Source organism: Henckelia pumila, chromosome 2 (genome assembly GCF_033568475.1).
Source record: "Henckelia pumila isolate YLH828 chromosome 2, ASM3356847v2, whole genome shotgun sequence".
NCBI lineage: Eukaryota > Viridiplantae > Streptophyta > Magnoliopsida > Lamiales > Gesneriaceae > Henckelia > Henckelia pumila.
Window position 1 is genome coordinate 200256386 of NC_133121.1, and position 13918 is coordinate 200270303.

A 13918-nucleotide genomic window follows, 5' to 3' on the forward strand; every position below is an offset into this window, starting at 1 on the left:
AGCTTGACCCCAAACCTCCTGTTTCAATGCACACACACAAGACAAAGCAACTACCGGAAAACTGATGAGTATAAAAACCCAGTATGAATGACAGAAACAAATGAGCATTTAAACATTTCAATGATATCAATATAAATCCATAAGTAATCTCAAATGGATAATGCATGGGTGAAATGAATGCTCAAGAATTTGGGGTTATCAATTCTCTGATTCAGTCTGAATCTCGATCTTACGGATCCCAAGGGAAAAGAAAACACAACGTCATCACCTACTCTCCCAATCGGGGTGGGCGTTGAGCTTCTCAACCCAGGACTTTGGAACTACTATATAGAGTATTCTGGTCATGGAAGTTGCTCTACATTCCATGCCACTCAAATATAGATCCAAACGTCCGCTTCAATCTAGGCAAGTCTGCCATCAAATCTAAACCAAGTCTGGTTCAATATGAATTAGATGATGCAATTCAATATATCAAAATCTCTGCTCAATCTAAGCATTTCATCTCATATATAAAATCATTAGCATGAATCATATATCGATAATCATCGAATAAAATCAAATTCATAATTTCATGCTATTCAATCAATTCATATAATTCAAATAATATAGCAAATAAGTGTGTGATTTTATTGGGCTAGAGAATCTCAAAATATTCTCGAGGATTCAATCCCAAGCTCTTCATTGTCTATCCATACCTCAATTCCAAGTCCGGAATGCTCAAGTCTTAAAAGCTACATCAATATGAAATTCGTATCAATTTCTTGTTATTCTTGCTAAATAATCATTTAACAATTTCTTCAAGATTCAACCCGACGGCATAACGTCTAAAAATCGGGTATTTATAAAATTCTCAACATCAATATTACTACAATTCCATCACAATATCATCATCAAAATCATCTCTAATTTTTGAAAATCATTAACCAAAAATTCCAGAAATTCCGAAAATTCTTCGAAAAAAAAACATGTTCAAACGATGGTATTTTCTCAAACCATATTAGATATACCATCTCTATTATCTCAAGAATATATTTATCCAACTAAAATTCAAATCCAACAACATATAAAAATTAGAAATTGGTAGAATTTAATCATACTTACGTAGAAACGTAGCTCTTGTTGCGAGGATCGCAAAACCGTGCTTAAATAAAAATTCTACCGGTTGGATTTTCTTGGATCAGGGCTTGAAAAGCTTGAAAAGCCTTGGCTATGGCTTTCTCTCTCTCTCGGTGAAGTTGTGAAGATGGGAATGATTTGGAGACAACACTTAATTCCCATTAAGTGTATTGTCTAGCCAATTTGCATTTTAGTCCTTAAAACTCTCCCAAATTTGAAATCTAGTCCCTGATTATTCCAAACTTCAATTTCAGTCCTTTAATTTATGAAACTTAGAAATTTAATCCCAATTCTCATAAATTATTTAATTGATTATTTTTCGGGGCATTACAAACAGTGCGATGTTTGGGGTTCGTATGGACGTGTACAACTCCTTATGTATGATTTGACCAACATTAATCGGCAAATGATTGTTCAAAGCAGATAACAACATTGCCCGGCTAGCTAACACGTCATTAGTGTGGGAGACCGGGATCATTCTATGAGTTACAAATGCATACCAAAGGGCCGGTTCCATCCGCAAAAATTTTTCTTTAAAGGACGCAAATTTAACCGGGTCTTTCCACGCGACCCCTTCAAAACATAATTCAATAGTGAGTAGATTAAAATTTTGACTTGCCTTGAATTCCTGAAATTGGCTATCATCGATCGCGGGGGGTTTGCAACAATGAATTCAACGTGTCCGGATCGAACGACACTAACTTACCCCTGAAAAATGATTTGTTGTCGGTTCTCTCCGGGGCATTGGCGTAGAACTCGTGAACCACGGGCATGACAGCCGCTTGAGGCTGTGTACAAAAGTGGGTCCAACCTCGTCGATGGATTCCCAAAGAGATGGTTTGTGCCTCTAATAAGTCAAAACTTTGCTCGGCAATTGGATTTCTATTGAGTTTTGCCGATTCATACCTCAAATTTGCTTCCGCGGAGATGAATTTTCCGTCAATGATGGTGGAGGAGGAAGTAGAAGCCCGAGAAGAGGCGATCTTGGATTTCTTGGGAGGCATGATCGGGGATGGAGAAATTTGGTAGAGTACCTGCGATTAAGAAGGGGATACATGAAGATTAAGGTAGAAGGTGAAAGGGGAGTAGGGTTTTTCAGCAAAGAGAAGAAAGAAAATAAGAGAAAAAGGAAAGAGGATCGCGATTTAATTTTTCTGAAATCGCGATGCGCTCGAGTGGTAGGATTTTTCTGCCTAGGCGCATCCTTTTTTTGTACGAGTACTGGAATTCCAGTGGATTACCTCGCTCGGGCGATAAGGCATTACCGCCTGGGCACACACCATTTTTTTTTGACAAAAAAAATCAAATTAACTAAAGAAAAGAACTTAAGTTGAGAAACAATAAATAACTAAAAAAAAAGTTTAAGAGAGTAGTTCTCAATTTAGAGTCTAGAGCTCGACTGTTCTCCTCCCCAACTAATCTTGATCAGCAAGTGTGGTGGTGATTGGAGTCGAGTCGACATCGCCTCCCACATAATGTTTCAACCTCTGAGCATTTACTGTGAATGATTCATTTCACGCATCTTTTAGCTCCACAACACTGGATGGATACACCTTGGTGATTTTGTAGGGGCCAGACCACCTAGACTTCAACTTTCTTCGAAGTGCCCAATCTTTCGTGTTTGTGCTCACACTTTTTTCCAAAATTTGTTTGATTTCGCAATTGGACTCTTCTACTTGACCACTTATTTGGGGATGATAGGGAGTAAAAACTTTGTGCTTGACACCATATTTCTTCAAAAGTTTGTCAAAAAGTTTATTGCAAAAGTGGGTGCCACCATTACTAATAATTTCACGGGGTGTACCAAACCGGTTAAAAATGTTTTCTTCAGAAATTTTGTGACTACCCGTGCATAATTAGTTACACAAGCTTCTGCCTCCACCCATTTAGACATATAAATGACGGCGACCAAAATGTATTTTTTTAAAATAATTTGGAAATGGACCCATAAAATCTATTCCCTAAACATCAAATATCTCACATTCAATAATATTATTCAATGACGATTTGAGATATTACATGTCCCTGACATCAATCACATGCAATGACATAAGAACGAGAATTTTTAAAAAGACTAGGCCAATAAAAACCACATTCAAGTACCTTAGCTGCCGTCTTGATTGACCCAGCATGGCCTCCTACCTCACGGTCATGACAATGACTGAGGATATTTCTCATTTCTACTTTCGCCACACATCTCCGTATCATAGAATCAGCACAAATTTTAAACAGAAAAGGCTCTTCCCAAAAATAATGCTTGACATCTGACATAAACTTTTTCTTTTGGTGAAAAGATAAGTTGTGAAAGTGTGCCCGTGACCAAGTAATTTGCAAAATTAGCATATCAAGGTGAGTTTTCTATCTCAAACAGCTTTTCATCTGGAAACCAATCATCTATTTCCTCAGTATCATCCTGTGAGCAATCAGGAATGCACTTTAATCTATTGCACTTTAATCTAGGCAAGTTGTAACGACCCACTGTATGAAGACGAGTCTTTCCAGCGTGCTTATGTCCTCACTCACACGCACCCTGAGAAACTTCCCAGGGGGTCATCCATCCTATAATTTTTTCAAGTCAAGCACGCTTAACTTTGAAGTTCTTATATGATGAGCTCCCGAAAATAAGATGCACCTTATTTATATGAGTAATACATATGAAATTTTTTTAATGAACCATTCCGTACTAAGAGAGGTCGGTTCTGATACCATTTGTAACGACCCACTGTATCAAGACGGGTCTTTCCAGCGTGCTTATGTTTTCACTCACACGCACCCTGAGAAACTTCCTAGGGGGTCACCCATCCTATAATTTTTCCAAGTCAAGCACGCTTAACTTTGAAGTTCTTATATGATGAGCTCCCGAAAAGAAGATGCACCTTCTTTATATGAGTAGTACATATGAAATCTTTTTAAACCCTCCTCAACTATGCAGTCCCATACCTACATAGTCTCAAAATCCCTCTCATTCCGGCAGGATCGGTTCATTAATGTCTCCCTCCGCCTAGAAGCCTACCAGGAGCCGCTCATTGTCCGTGCAACCTCTTGGCACCGGCGATCACTCCTCGCCTCCTCAGCCCCGGGCGTCACAATTCTCTCCCCCTTAAATGGAATTTCGTCCTCGAAATTGAAATGAACGTTGGAAAGAGTCATTTTCTCGAGTAGTTCCTAATCGAGCATTCCAAGTACAACAATTTAATTACGTTAGTTAAGATTACCCGTAATGCGCAAAGTATCCGGAACTGCCTTCTCCGCCTGCATCACAAAGACTTGCCCGGGCATTCTTCTTGGGACAGTTCAGCATAATGTGTCCAGGTTCCTTGCAATGATAACACTTGCCTGATCCCGCCATGCACGGTCCTGGATGGGATCTCTGGCACTTTTGGCAGAGTGGTAGTACTTCGGTATGAGGGACAATAGCACCCTGTTGCTGCCTCAGTGGATTTGGGCCCTTTGACGGCCCAGTGAACTGATTCATCGCGTGCTGCTGCGAAGACGGTTCATGGAACCTTTGTTGGTAATGCCTCTTCCTCTGCTACTCCGTAAGTATCTCCTTCCTGCCGCTCTCCGATCGCAACGCCCTATTGACTGCTGCCTCATAGGTGTCCACATCTAGCATGTGCACATCGTGCTTAATATGTTCCCTCAGGCCATCAATGAACTACCGCATCTTATCTTTCTCATCACCTGCGATTAGGGGTACAAAGTGACACCCCCGCTCAAACTGCTTGATGTACTCAACAACGGACCTATCTCCCTGCCGAAGACTCATAAAATCCCTGATCATCTAGCTGCGCACATCTTATGTGAAGTACTTGGCAAAGAATGTCCTCTTGAAGCCCTCCCAAGTCAAAGTCTCCAAGTTCACCCCTCGAACTATCCTCCCCCACCACAGGGCGGCATCATCCCTCATCATATATACCACACACCTCACCTTATCGGCATCAGACAAGCCCATGTAGGCGAATATGCTCTCCAAGGACCAAATCCACCCCTCAGCAACGAGTTCATCGGTGGTACCGGTGAACTCCTTTGGTCCATTCTTCTGGAAACGCTTAGTAACGTCCTCATCATGCGACTTCCTAGGCTGTGTGGTCTGGTGCTCCAACAGCCTTGTAATCCCTGTCATCATAGTAGCACTGGCCTGCTCTAGTGCTGTAAGCTAATTCCTGGGAGGTGGAGGTGGAGGTTGAGGTGGAGGATTCCCACGTCTGATAATCCGTCTAGGAGCCATACTGCATCGCCACACATTTCTTCACATAAATCGCAATGCATAACTAAGTATTTTTAACTTTAAGACTATCATAACTTTAAATTCTCCTTTCATAAATCGTTAAAACATAAGTTATGTGTTCCATGCATAAAACATAATTTAAATCATTTAAAACTTATAGACTGGCAGTGCGGCATCTGAGCTCCGTAAAGCAGGCTAGTCACCCTCCAAGGACCATGGCTCTGATACCAAATGAAACTACTCACTGTATCAAGACGGATCCTTCCAGCGTGCTTATGTCCTCACTCACACGCAACCTGAGAAACTTCCTAGGGGGTCACCCATCCTATAATTTTCCCAAGTTGCACGCTTAACTTTGAAGTTCTTATATGATGAGCTCCCGAAAAGAAGATGCACATTCTTTATATGAGTAGTACATATGAAATATTTTTAAACTCTCCTCAACTATGCAATCCCATATCTACACAGTCTCAAAATCCCTCTCATTCTGGCAGGATCAGTTCATTCATGTCTCCCTCTGCCTAGAAGCCTACCAGGAGCGGCTCATTGTCAGTGCAACCTCTTGGCACTGGTGATCACTCCTCGTCTCCTCAGCCCCGGGCATCACACAAGTGGTCAGCTACAACATTTTCTACCCCTTTCTTATCCTTGATCACGAAATCAAATTCTTGTAAAAGCAGGATTCACCTAATCAATCTAGGTTTTGCATCTTTTTTAGCCAATAAATATCTTATTGCAGAGTGATCAGTGTACACAGTGACTTTTGAGAGGACAAGGTATGAATGAAACTTGTCAAGAGCAAAAATTACAGCTAACAATTCCTTTTCAGTGGTAGCATAATTCAATTGAGCTTAATTCAAGGTTTTGCTAGTATAGTAGATAGTACGAAATACCTTGTCTATTCTTTGGCCAAGTACAGCGGCGACCGCTGAGTCGCTTGCATCACACATGACCTCAAAGGGGAGATCCCAATGTAGTGACCCATGAAAGAGTGGGTGCCCGGTGAGCCAACTTGTGGCTAAGGGCTTTGATGACTCTTTGTATAAACAATCTTTTGTTTAATATAATTTACACTTTTATTAATGGTAATGACTTTATCTTTCTTCATATTGTTATATTGTGATATACTATTGTTGTTTTGATAAAGACCTTGAATATACTATAGTGTATGTAAGATGTGGTAGTACATGGGGATGTCTATCATGAAACACATCTTATAGTTACTGTATATTCTAAATGGTTCCTAGTCGATTGAGCCGTCCGTTAATAAGGATAAGGATCGCTCGAGATTGAGACTAGCATTTGCGATGCCGAGTACCACGTTTCATTGGTATGGAACATAGAGATGTTCAAAGCATGAAAATGGATATTCATACGATGAATGATCGAACTACCCTATCCGAACTTTCCAAGTGGTTATCACTTATCGAGTGGATGAAGTCCGCGGTTTTGGTTGTACACCATTAGTCCTTACTACTTGAAACATCATTGAGACTCTATATGCTAGTACTGTACTTTGACTCGTTTACCGACTCTATTGGGGTCATCAGGTGTCGGGATTGGGTACAGTTACGACACATATAGGAGTCGATGCTTTGTTGTCAAGGATTCACCACATACTTGATAGTGTGGATATCCTATGCAATCTGAGGAGATATTAGTGTGACGAATCTCTGGCCAGAGTACATGATGTGTTTTAAGAAATGGTTTCTTAGTAGCACATGCGATGTGACTATTTGATCTTCAAGATGTATTGCATAGTTATCGAATCTCGAACGACTCTCGATTTACCAATGGTTGTTGATTCGATCGGGATATATGGATGAACGGACCGTAATGTACGCTAACCAAAATCTATTGGTTCTTGCAGGCACTATCAGTGATACCTAGGGAATCATGGGGCGATGTTGCTAGGCGCTCTTACCATGATTCGATGGGCAAGTCGGAAATTGTTGTTCCGAGTCACAAGGAGTTGTGAGCCCATGGCTAGCTGTATCCCTGAACCATTGAGGGTCACATAGAGTAATGGATTTTTAATCCCCGTTGAGATAGTTAAATTTAAAGAGTTAAATTTAATGAACAAAGAAGTGAGACTTCTTATTTAAGAGTAGAGGAGTAAGATTTCCTAAAATGACATAGGGATGGGCATTTTTGGAAATCACTGAATTCGAATTCAGAAAATTTATCTTGACTCTAAAAGATGCAGAAATGGTTTCTGTGAACATTGGTGAAATTGGTTTATCAATCTGAGTCACGATGAATTTTATATTAATTTCTGAACATGCGGGCTTTGCTTGTCAGGCTTGAACTTATGAATAATTGGCCCTAAGCTGTTAGCAGCCCACATTATAAATAAGTTATTGCAGTACAGAAATTATACAACAGAGGTCACAATTTTCGAAAACCCTAGCTGTATTTTTTTTAAAGTGGCCGCCCCCCCTTTCTCCCTCTCTGCTCGAAAAAATTCCAGCATGTGAATTTTAAATTTGCAGTCTGGTTTAACGGATCAAATTCGTTAATTCTCTTCGTAGAAACTTCTGATAGATTTTCTAGTGCAATCTATCAGAGGGATTAAACTTCTGTTCGTGGACCTGATTGAAGAATTGTTCGTCCATCAGTTCCTGGGATATACAACAAGAGAAGAGTAATCTGTTGGTGTCCATAATCTCGATTCGAGATTGGAGGTAAAAATTTATAATTGTTATTTAATTTTTACACACACAATTTAATCGTAAAGTTTTGATACCCATTATGGAATCGTTCCATATAAAATTTTTAAACTTCCGCTGCACCGGGTATCAATTCTGATTGATCTGATCACCGTTCTCCAATAGTGGTATCAGAGCCAGGTTTCTCAGATCAAGCGATTAAATTAATCGATTGTACAAAAAATTTTTAAGCCTCGGTTTTTGAAACAAAATAAATTTTTTTTAAAAATAAAATTTTTTCGGGCAAAACACGGGCAGCGATTGGATCGCTGCGCAGGGCGCTGCCCATGGGCGCGACGTTATCGCTGCCCAGGGCAGCGCCCCTTTGGGGCGCGGGCAGCCCGTGAGCGTCCCGGGCGGCCTGCGAAAATTAATTTTTAATTTTAAAATTGAAATTTTAATATGTTAAAATTCTATTTTTGGTCCGATCGAAAATTGTTTTTGATTGGTCCACGAGGCGTCGGATCCAATTGTTCGAGTCCGAAAATTTTAAAATTGATTTTTGGATAAATTTAAATTTTTGAAAAATTTATAGATTTTATCCGTTAAATCAGATTTTATGAAATTAATTATTTTTGGTACAATTGGTGATAAGATATGATCTTATGGAAATATTGAGTAAAATATGATTTTATGTATAAAATTGGATTTTATATGTAAAATATGATTTTATTTGATAAAAAGATAAAATATGATTTTGTATGTAAAATAAGATTTTATATATGGAATATGATTTTATCCTTTTAAATTTAATTGCCATTGCATGTTATCCAATAAATTAATTTGAATTAAATATTATTGGATAAGGATGATCGATTTCCATGACCAATTTTGTAGGTGTATGTTAGGAATTTATATTTGTTTTTATTGTTGTTGGATTTATTAATGGGCCTGGTTTATGGCCCAATATGAATTGTCATATGTAATAAAAGTGGGCCTGATTTATGGCCCGTTCCCACCCCTTAAAATGTATCCCCTACTTTTCATGGTTATTTATTGTAAATACATTAGACTTAGTGGGAGATGAAGATTTGAAGACGGAGGTGGGCCCAGCAATAAAGACTGAAGAAATATAAATTGGAAGCTCAATGTAATAGGATTGCATTGCATACCAGCATATTACCTAGAATTGGACTTAGACTCGTGATTGGCAACCACGGGTCGATTAGAAATGGAATCGATCATCCTATATAATATATGATATTATAGTTGTATGCATGTTTTAGACAAAATTGTATGAATCCCGTGTTGGATAACGCGGCGATCAGATCAATCAGAATTGATACCCGGTGCAGCGGAAGTTTAAAAATTTTTATATGGAACGATTCCATAATGGGTATCAAAACCTTACGATTAAATTGTGTGTGTAAAAATTAAATAACAATTATAAATTTTTACCTCCAATCTCGAATCGAGATTTTGGACACCAACAGATTGCTCTGCTCTTGTTGTATATCCCTGGAACTGATGGACGAACAATTCTTCAATCAGGTCCACGAACGGATATTTAATCCCTCTGATAGATTGCACTAGAAAAATCTATCAGAAGTTTCTACGAAGAGATTAACGAATTTGATCCGTTAAACCAGACTGTAATTCAAAATTTACAGACTGGATTTTATCGAGTAGAGGGGAAAAGGGGGCGGCCACTTCAGAGAAAAATAATTAGGTTTTTCGAAAATTTGTGACCTCTTGTGTGTAATTTCTGTACTGCAATAACTTATTTATAATGTAGGCCGCTAACAGCTTAGGGGCCATTAGTCATAAGTTCAAGCCCGACAAGCAAAGCCCGCATATTCAGAAATTAATATAAAATTCATCATGACTCCGATTGATAAACCGATTTCACCAATGTGCACAGAAACCATTTCTGCACCTTTTAAAGTCAAGATAAATTTTTCTGAATCCGAATTCAGTGATTTCCAAAAATGCCCATCCCTATGTCATTTTAGGAAATCTTACTCCTCTACTCTTAAATAAGAAGTCCAACTTCTTTGTTCATTAAATTTAACTCTTTAAATTTAACTATCTCAACGGGGATTAAAAATCCATTACTCTGTGTGACCCTCAATGGTTCAGGGATACAGCTAGCCGTGGGCTCACAACTCCTTGTGACTCGGAACAACAATTTCCGACTTGCCCATCGAATGATGGTAAGAGCGTCTAGCAACATCGCCCCATGATTCCCTAGGTATCACTGATAGTGCCTGCAAGAACCAATAGATTTTGGTTAGCGTACAGTACGGTCCCTTCATCCAAATATCCCGATCGAATCAACAACCATTGGTAAATCGAGAGTCGTTCGAGATTCGATAACTATGCAATACATCTTGAAGATCAAATAGTGACATCGCATGTGCTACTAAGAAACCATTTCTTAAATCACATCATGTACTCTGGCCAGAGATTCGTCACACTAATATCTCCTCAGATCGCATAGGATATCCACACTCGCAAGTATGTGGTGAATCCTTGACAACAAAGCATCGACTCCTATATGTGTTGTAACTGTACCCAATCCCGACACCTGATGACCCCAATAGAGTCGGTAAACGAGTCAAAGCACAGTACTAGCATATAGAGTCTCAATGATGTTTCAAGTAGTAAGGACTAATGGTGTACAACCAAAACCGCGGACTTTATCCACTCGATAAGTGATAACCACTTGGAAAGTTCGGATAGGGTAGTTCGATCATTCATCATATGAATATCCATTTGCATGCTTCGAACATCTCTATGTTCCTTACCAATGAAACGTGGTACTCTGCATCGCAAATGCTAGTCTCAAACTCGAGTGATCCTTATCCTTATTATCGGACGGCTCAATCGACTAGGAACAGTTTAGAATATACAGTGACTATAAGATGTGTTTCATGATAGACATCTCCATGTTCTACCACATCTTACATACACTATAGTAAATTCAAGGTCTTTATCAAAACAACAATAGTATATCACAATATAACAATATGAAGAAAGATAAAGTCATTGCCATTAATAAAAGTGTAAATTATATTAAACAAAAGATTGTTTATACAAAAAGTCATCAAAGCCCTTAGCCACAAGTTGGCTCACTGGGCACCTACTCTTTCAATCTCCCACTTGCCCTAAAGCCAACTAGTCATACTACGTAGACCCATTGCTTCGCGATGTTTGTCAAATAATGGTCCTGGCAAAGGCTTAGTAAGTGGATCAGCGATATTGTCTGCAGAGGCCACTCTTTCGACAGTGATATCTCCTCTTTCCACAATATCCCGGATGATGTGGTATTTCCTCAGTACGTGTTTGGATATTTGATGAGACCTTGGTTCCTTTGCCTGAGCAACGGCACCCGTGTTGTCACAGTACACCGGGACTGAACCAACAACTTCAGGAATGATGCCCAACTCTTGGACGAAATTCCTCATCCAAACGGCCTCTTTAGCAGCAGCTGATGCTGCAATGTATTCTGCCTCAGTGGTGGAATCCGCTGTGGTGTCCTGCTTGGAACTCTTCCAAGAGACAGCATCGCCATTGAGCATGAACACAAATCCAGAGGTTGACTTCGAGTCATCCACGTCACTTTGGAAGCTAGAGTCGGTATAGCCTTCCAATTTTAGTTCTCTTCCTCCATATACCATGAACATATTCTTAGTCCTTTGTAAGTACTTAAGAATGTCCTTCACGGCTTTCCAATGCATTTGACCGGGATTAGCTTGATATCTGCTCGTGACACTCAGAGCAAATGCTATATCCGGTCTGGTAGATATCATCCCATACATGATACTACCTATGGCTGACGCATATGGTACATGTGTCATTTTCTCTATCTCTTCATCAGTCTTGGGACACATAGACTTGGATAGAGAAACTCCGTGACACATGGGTAGATGTCCTCTCCTGGACCCATCCATTGAAAACCGTTTCAATATGGTGTCGATGTAGGTTGATTGAGTGAGTCCTATCATTCTCTTAGATCTATCTCTATAGATCTGTATCCCTAGAATATAGGATGCCTCACCCAAATCCTTCATCGAGAATCTACCTGATAACCATATCTTTGTTGACTGCAACATCCCTACGTCATTCCCAATGAGTAGGATGTCATCAACATAAAGTACTAAGAATGTCACAACATCCTTAACTACTTTCTTGTACACGCATGGTTCCTCCGGGTTCTTGATGAAACCAAAATCCTTTATTGTTTCATCAAATTTCTGGTTCCAAATTCTTGATGCTTGTTTTTGACCATAAATTGATCTCTGAAGCTTGCATACCTTATGCTCGCTTCCCATGGATGTGTACCCCTCAGGCTGCTTCATTTAGATTTCTTCCTTAATGTCTCCATTAAGAAAAGCAGTCTTCACATCCATTTGCCATATCTCATAGTCATACCAAGCAGCTATGGCAATAAGGATTCTTATGGACTTGAACATTGCAACTGGTGAAAAGGTTTCATCATAGTCAACTCCTTGTCTTTGAGTATAACCTTTCGCCACCAATCGCGCCTTGTAGGTCAATACCTTACCATCAGGCCCAAGCTTTCTCTTATAGATCCATTTACACCCTATTGGAACAATTCCATCGGGAGGATCTACTAAAGACCAAACTTGGTTTGTATGCATCGAATCTATTTCCGACTGCATAGCTTCAAGCCATAAATTTGAATCCGCATTAGAAATTGCTTCCTTGAAGTTTCTTGGATCACATCCAACATCGGGTTCATCTTGATCCCCTTCAAGAAGAAGACCATATCGAATAGGAGGTCTAGAAGTCCTCTCGGATCTTCTAGGTACAGGCGTGTCTATCAATGGTTCCTGAGGTGTAGGATCGTTATTTTGTATTTTGGGTTCTTCTCGAATTTCTTTGAGTTCCATCATCTCGCCTTTCTTATCCAATAAGAACTCCTTCTCCAAGAAGGTGGCATTCCTTGAAACAAACACCTTTGTTTCAGCAGGATAATAGAAATAATACCCGATTGAATTCTTCGGATACCCTACAAAATAACATAAGGTGGATCGACTATCCAACTTATCTCCCACTGTCTGCTTCACGTAAGCAGGACATCCCCAAATCCTCAAGTACGAATACTTTGGAGCTTTGCCATTCCATAACTCGTATGGTGTTTTGTCCATTACTTTAGTGTGGACGTTGTTCAACAACAATACCGCCGTTTCAAGCGCATAGCCCTAAAACGAAGGTGGAAGCTCAGTGAAGCTCATCATGGATCGAACCATGTCCAACAAAGTTCGATTACGATGGTCCGATACACCATTTAGCTGTGGTGTCATAGGAGGAGTCCACTGAGAGAGAATCCCATTCTCTTTTAGATAGTCCAAAAACTCGGTACTTAAGTATTCTCCACCTCGATCCGATTGAAGTGCTTTAATACTTTTACCTAGCTTGTTTTCTACTTCAGCCTTGAATTCTTTGAACTTTTCAAATGTTTCAGACTTATATTTCATTAAATATAAATACCCATATCTCGAATAATCATCAGTAAAGGTAATGAAGTAGGTGTGGCCATATTGAGTACCAACTCTAAATGGACCACAAACATCTGTATGGATCAAATCCAACAGATTTTGACTACGCTCAGGTTTCCTCTTAAAAGGAGATTTAGTCATTTTTCCTTTTAGGCAGGATTCACAAGTAGGTAGAGAGTTAATATCAGACATATCAAACATGCCCTCTCCCACTAGCTTGTTCATCCTCCTTGAGGAAATATGACCTAGCCTAGCGTGCCAAAGGTTTGCCGGATTTTGGCTATCGATTTTCGTTTTGTTTGTTGTTGCCGGTTTATCAACATAATTTATTGGAACGTCTTTAGTTTTAAGTTATATAGATCATTTTCAAGTTGTCCATTTCCAATCAAACATTCATT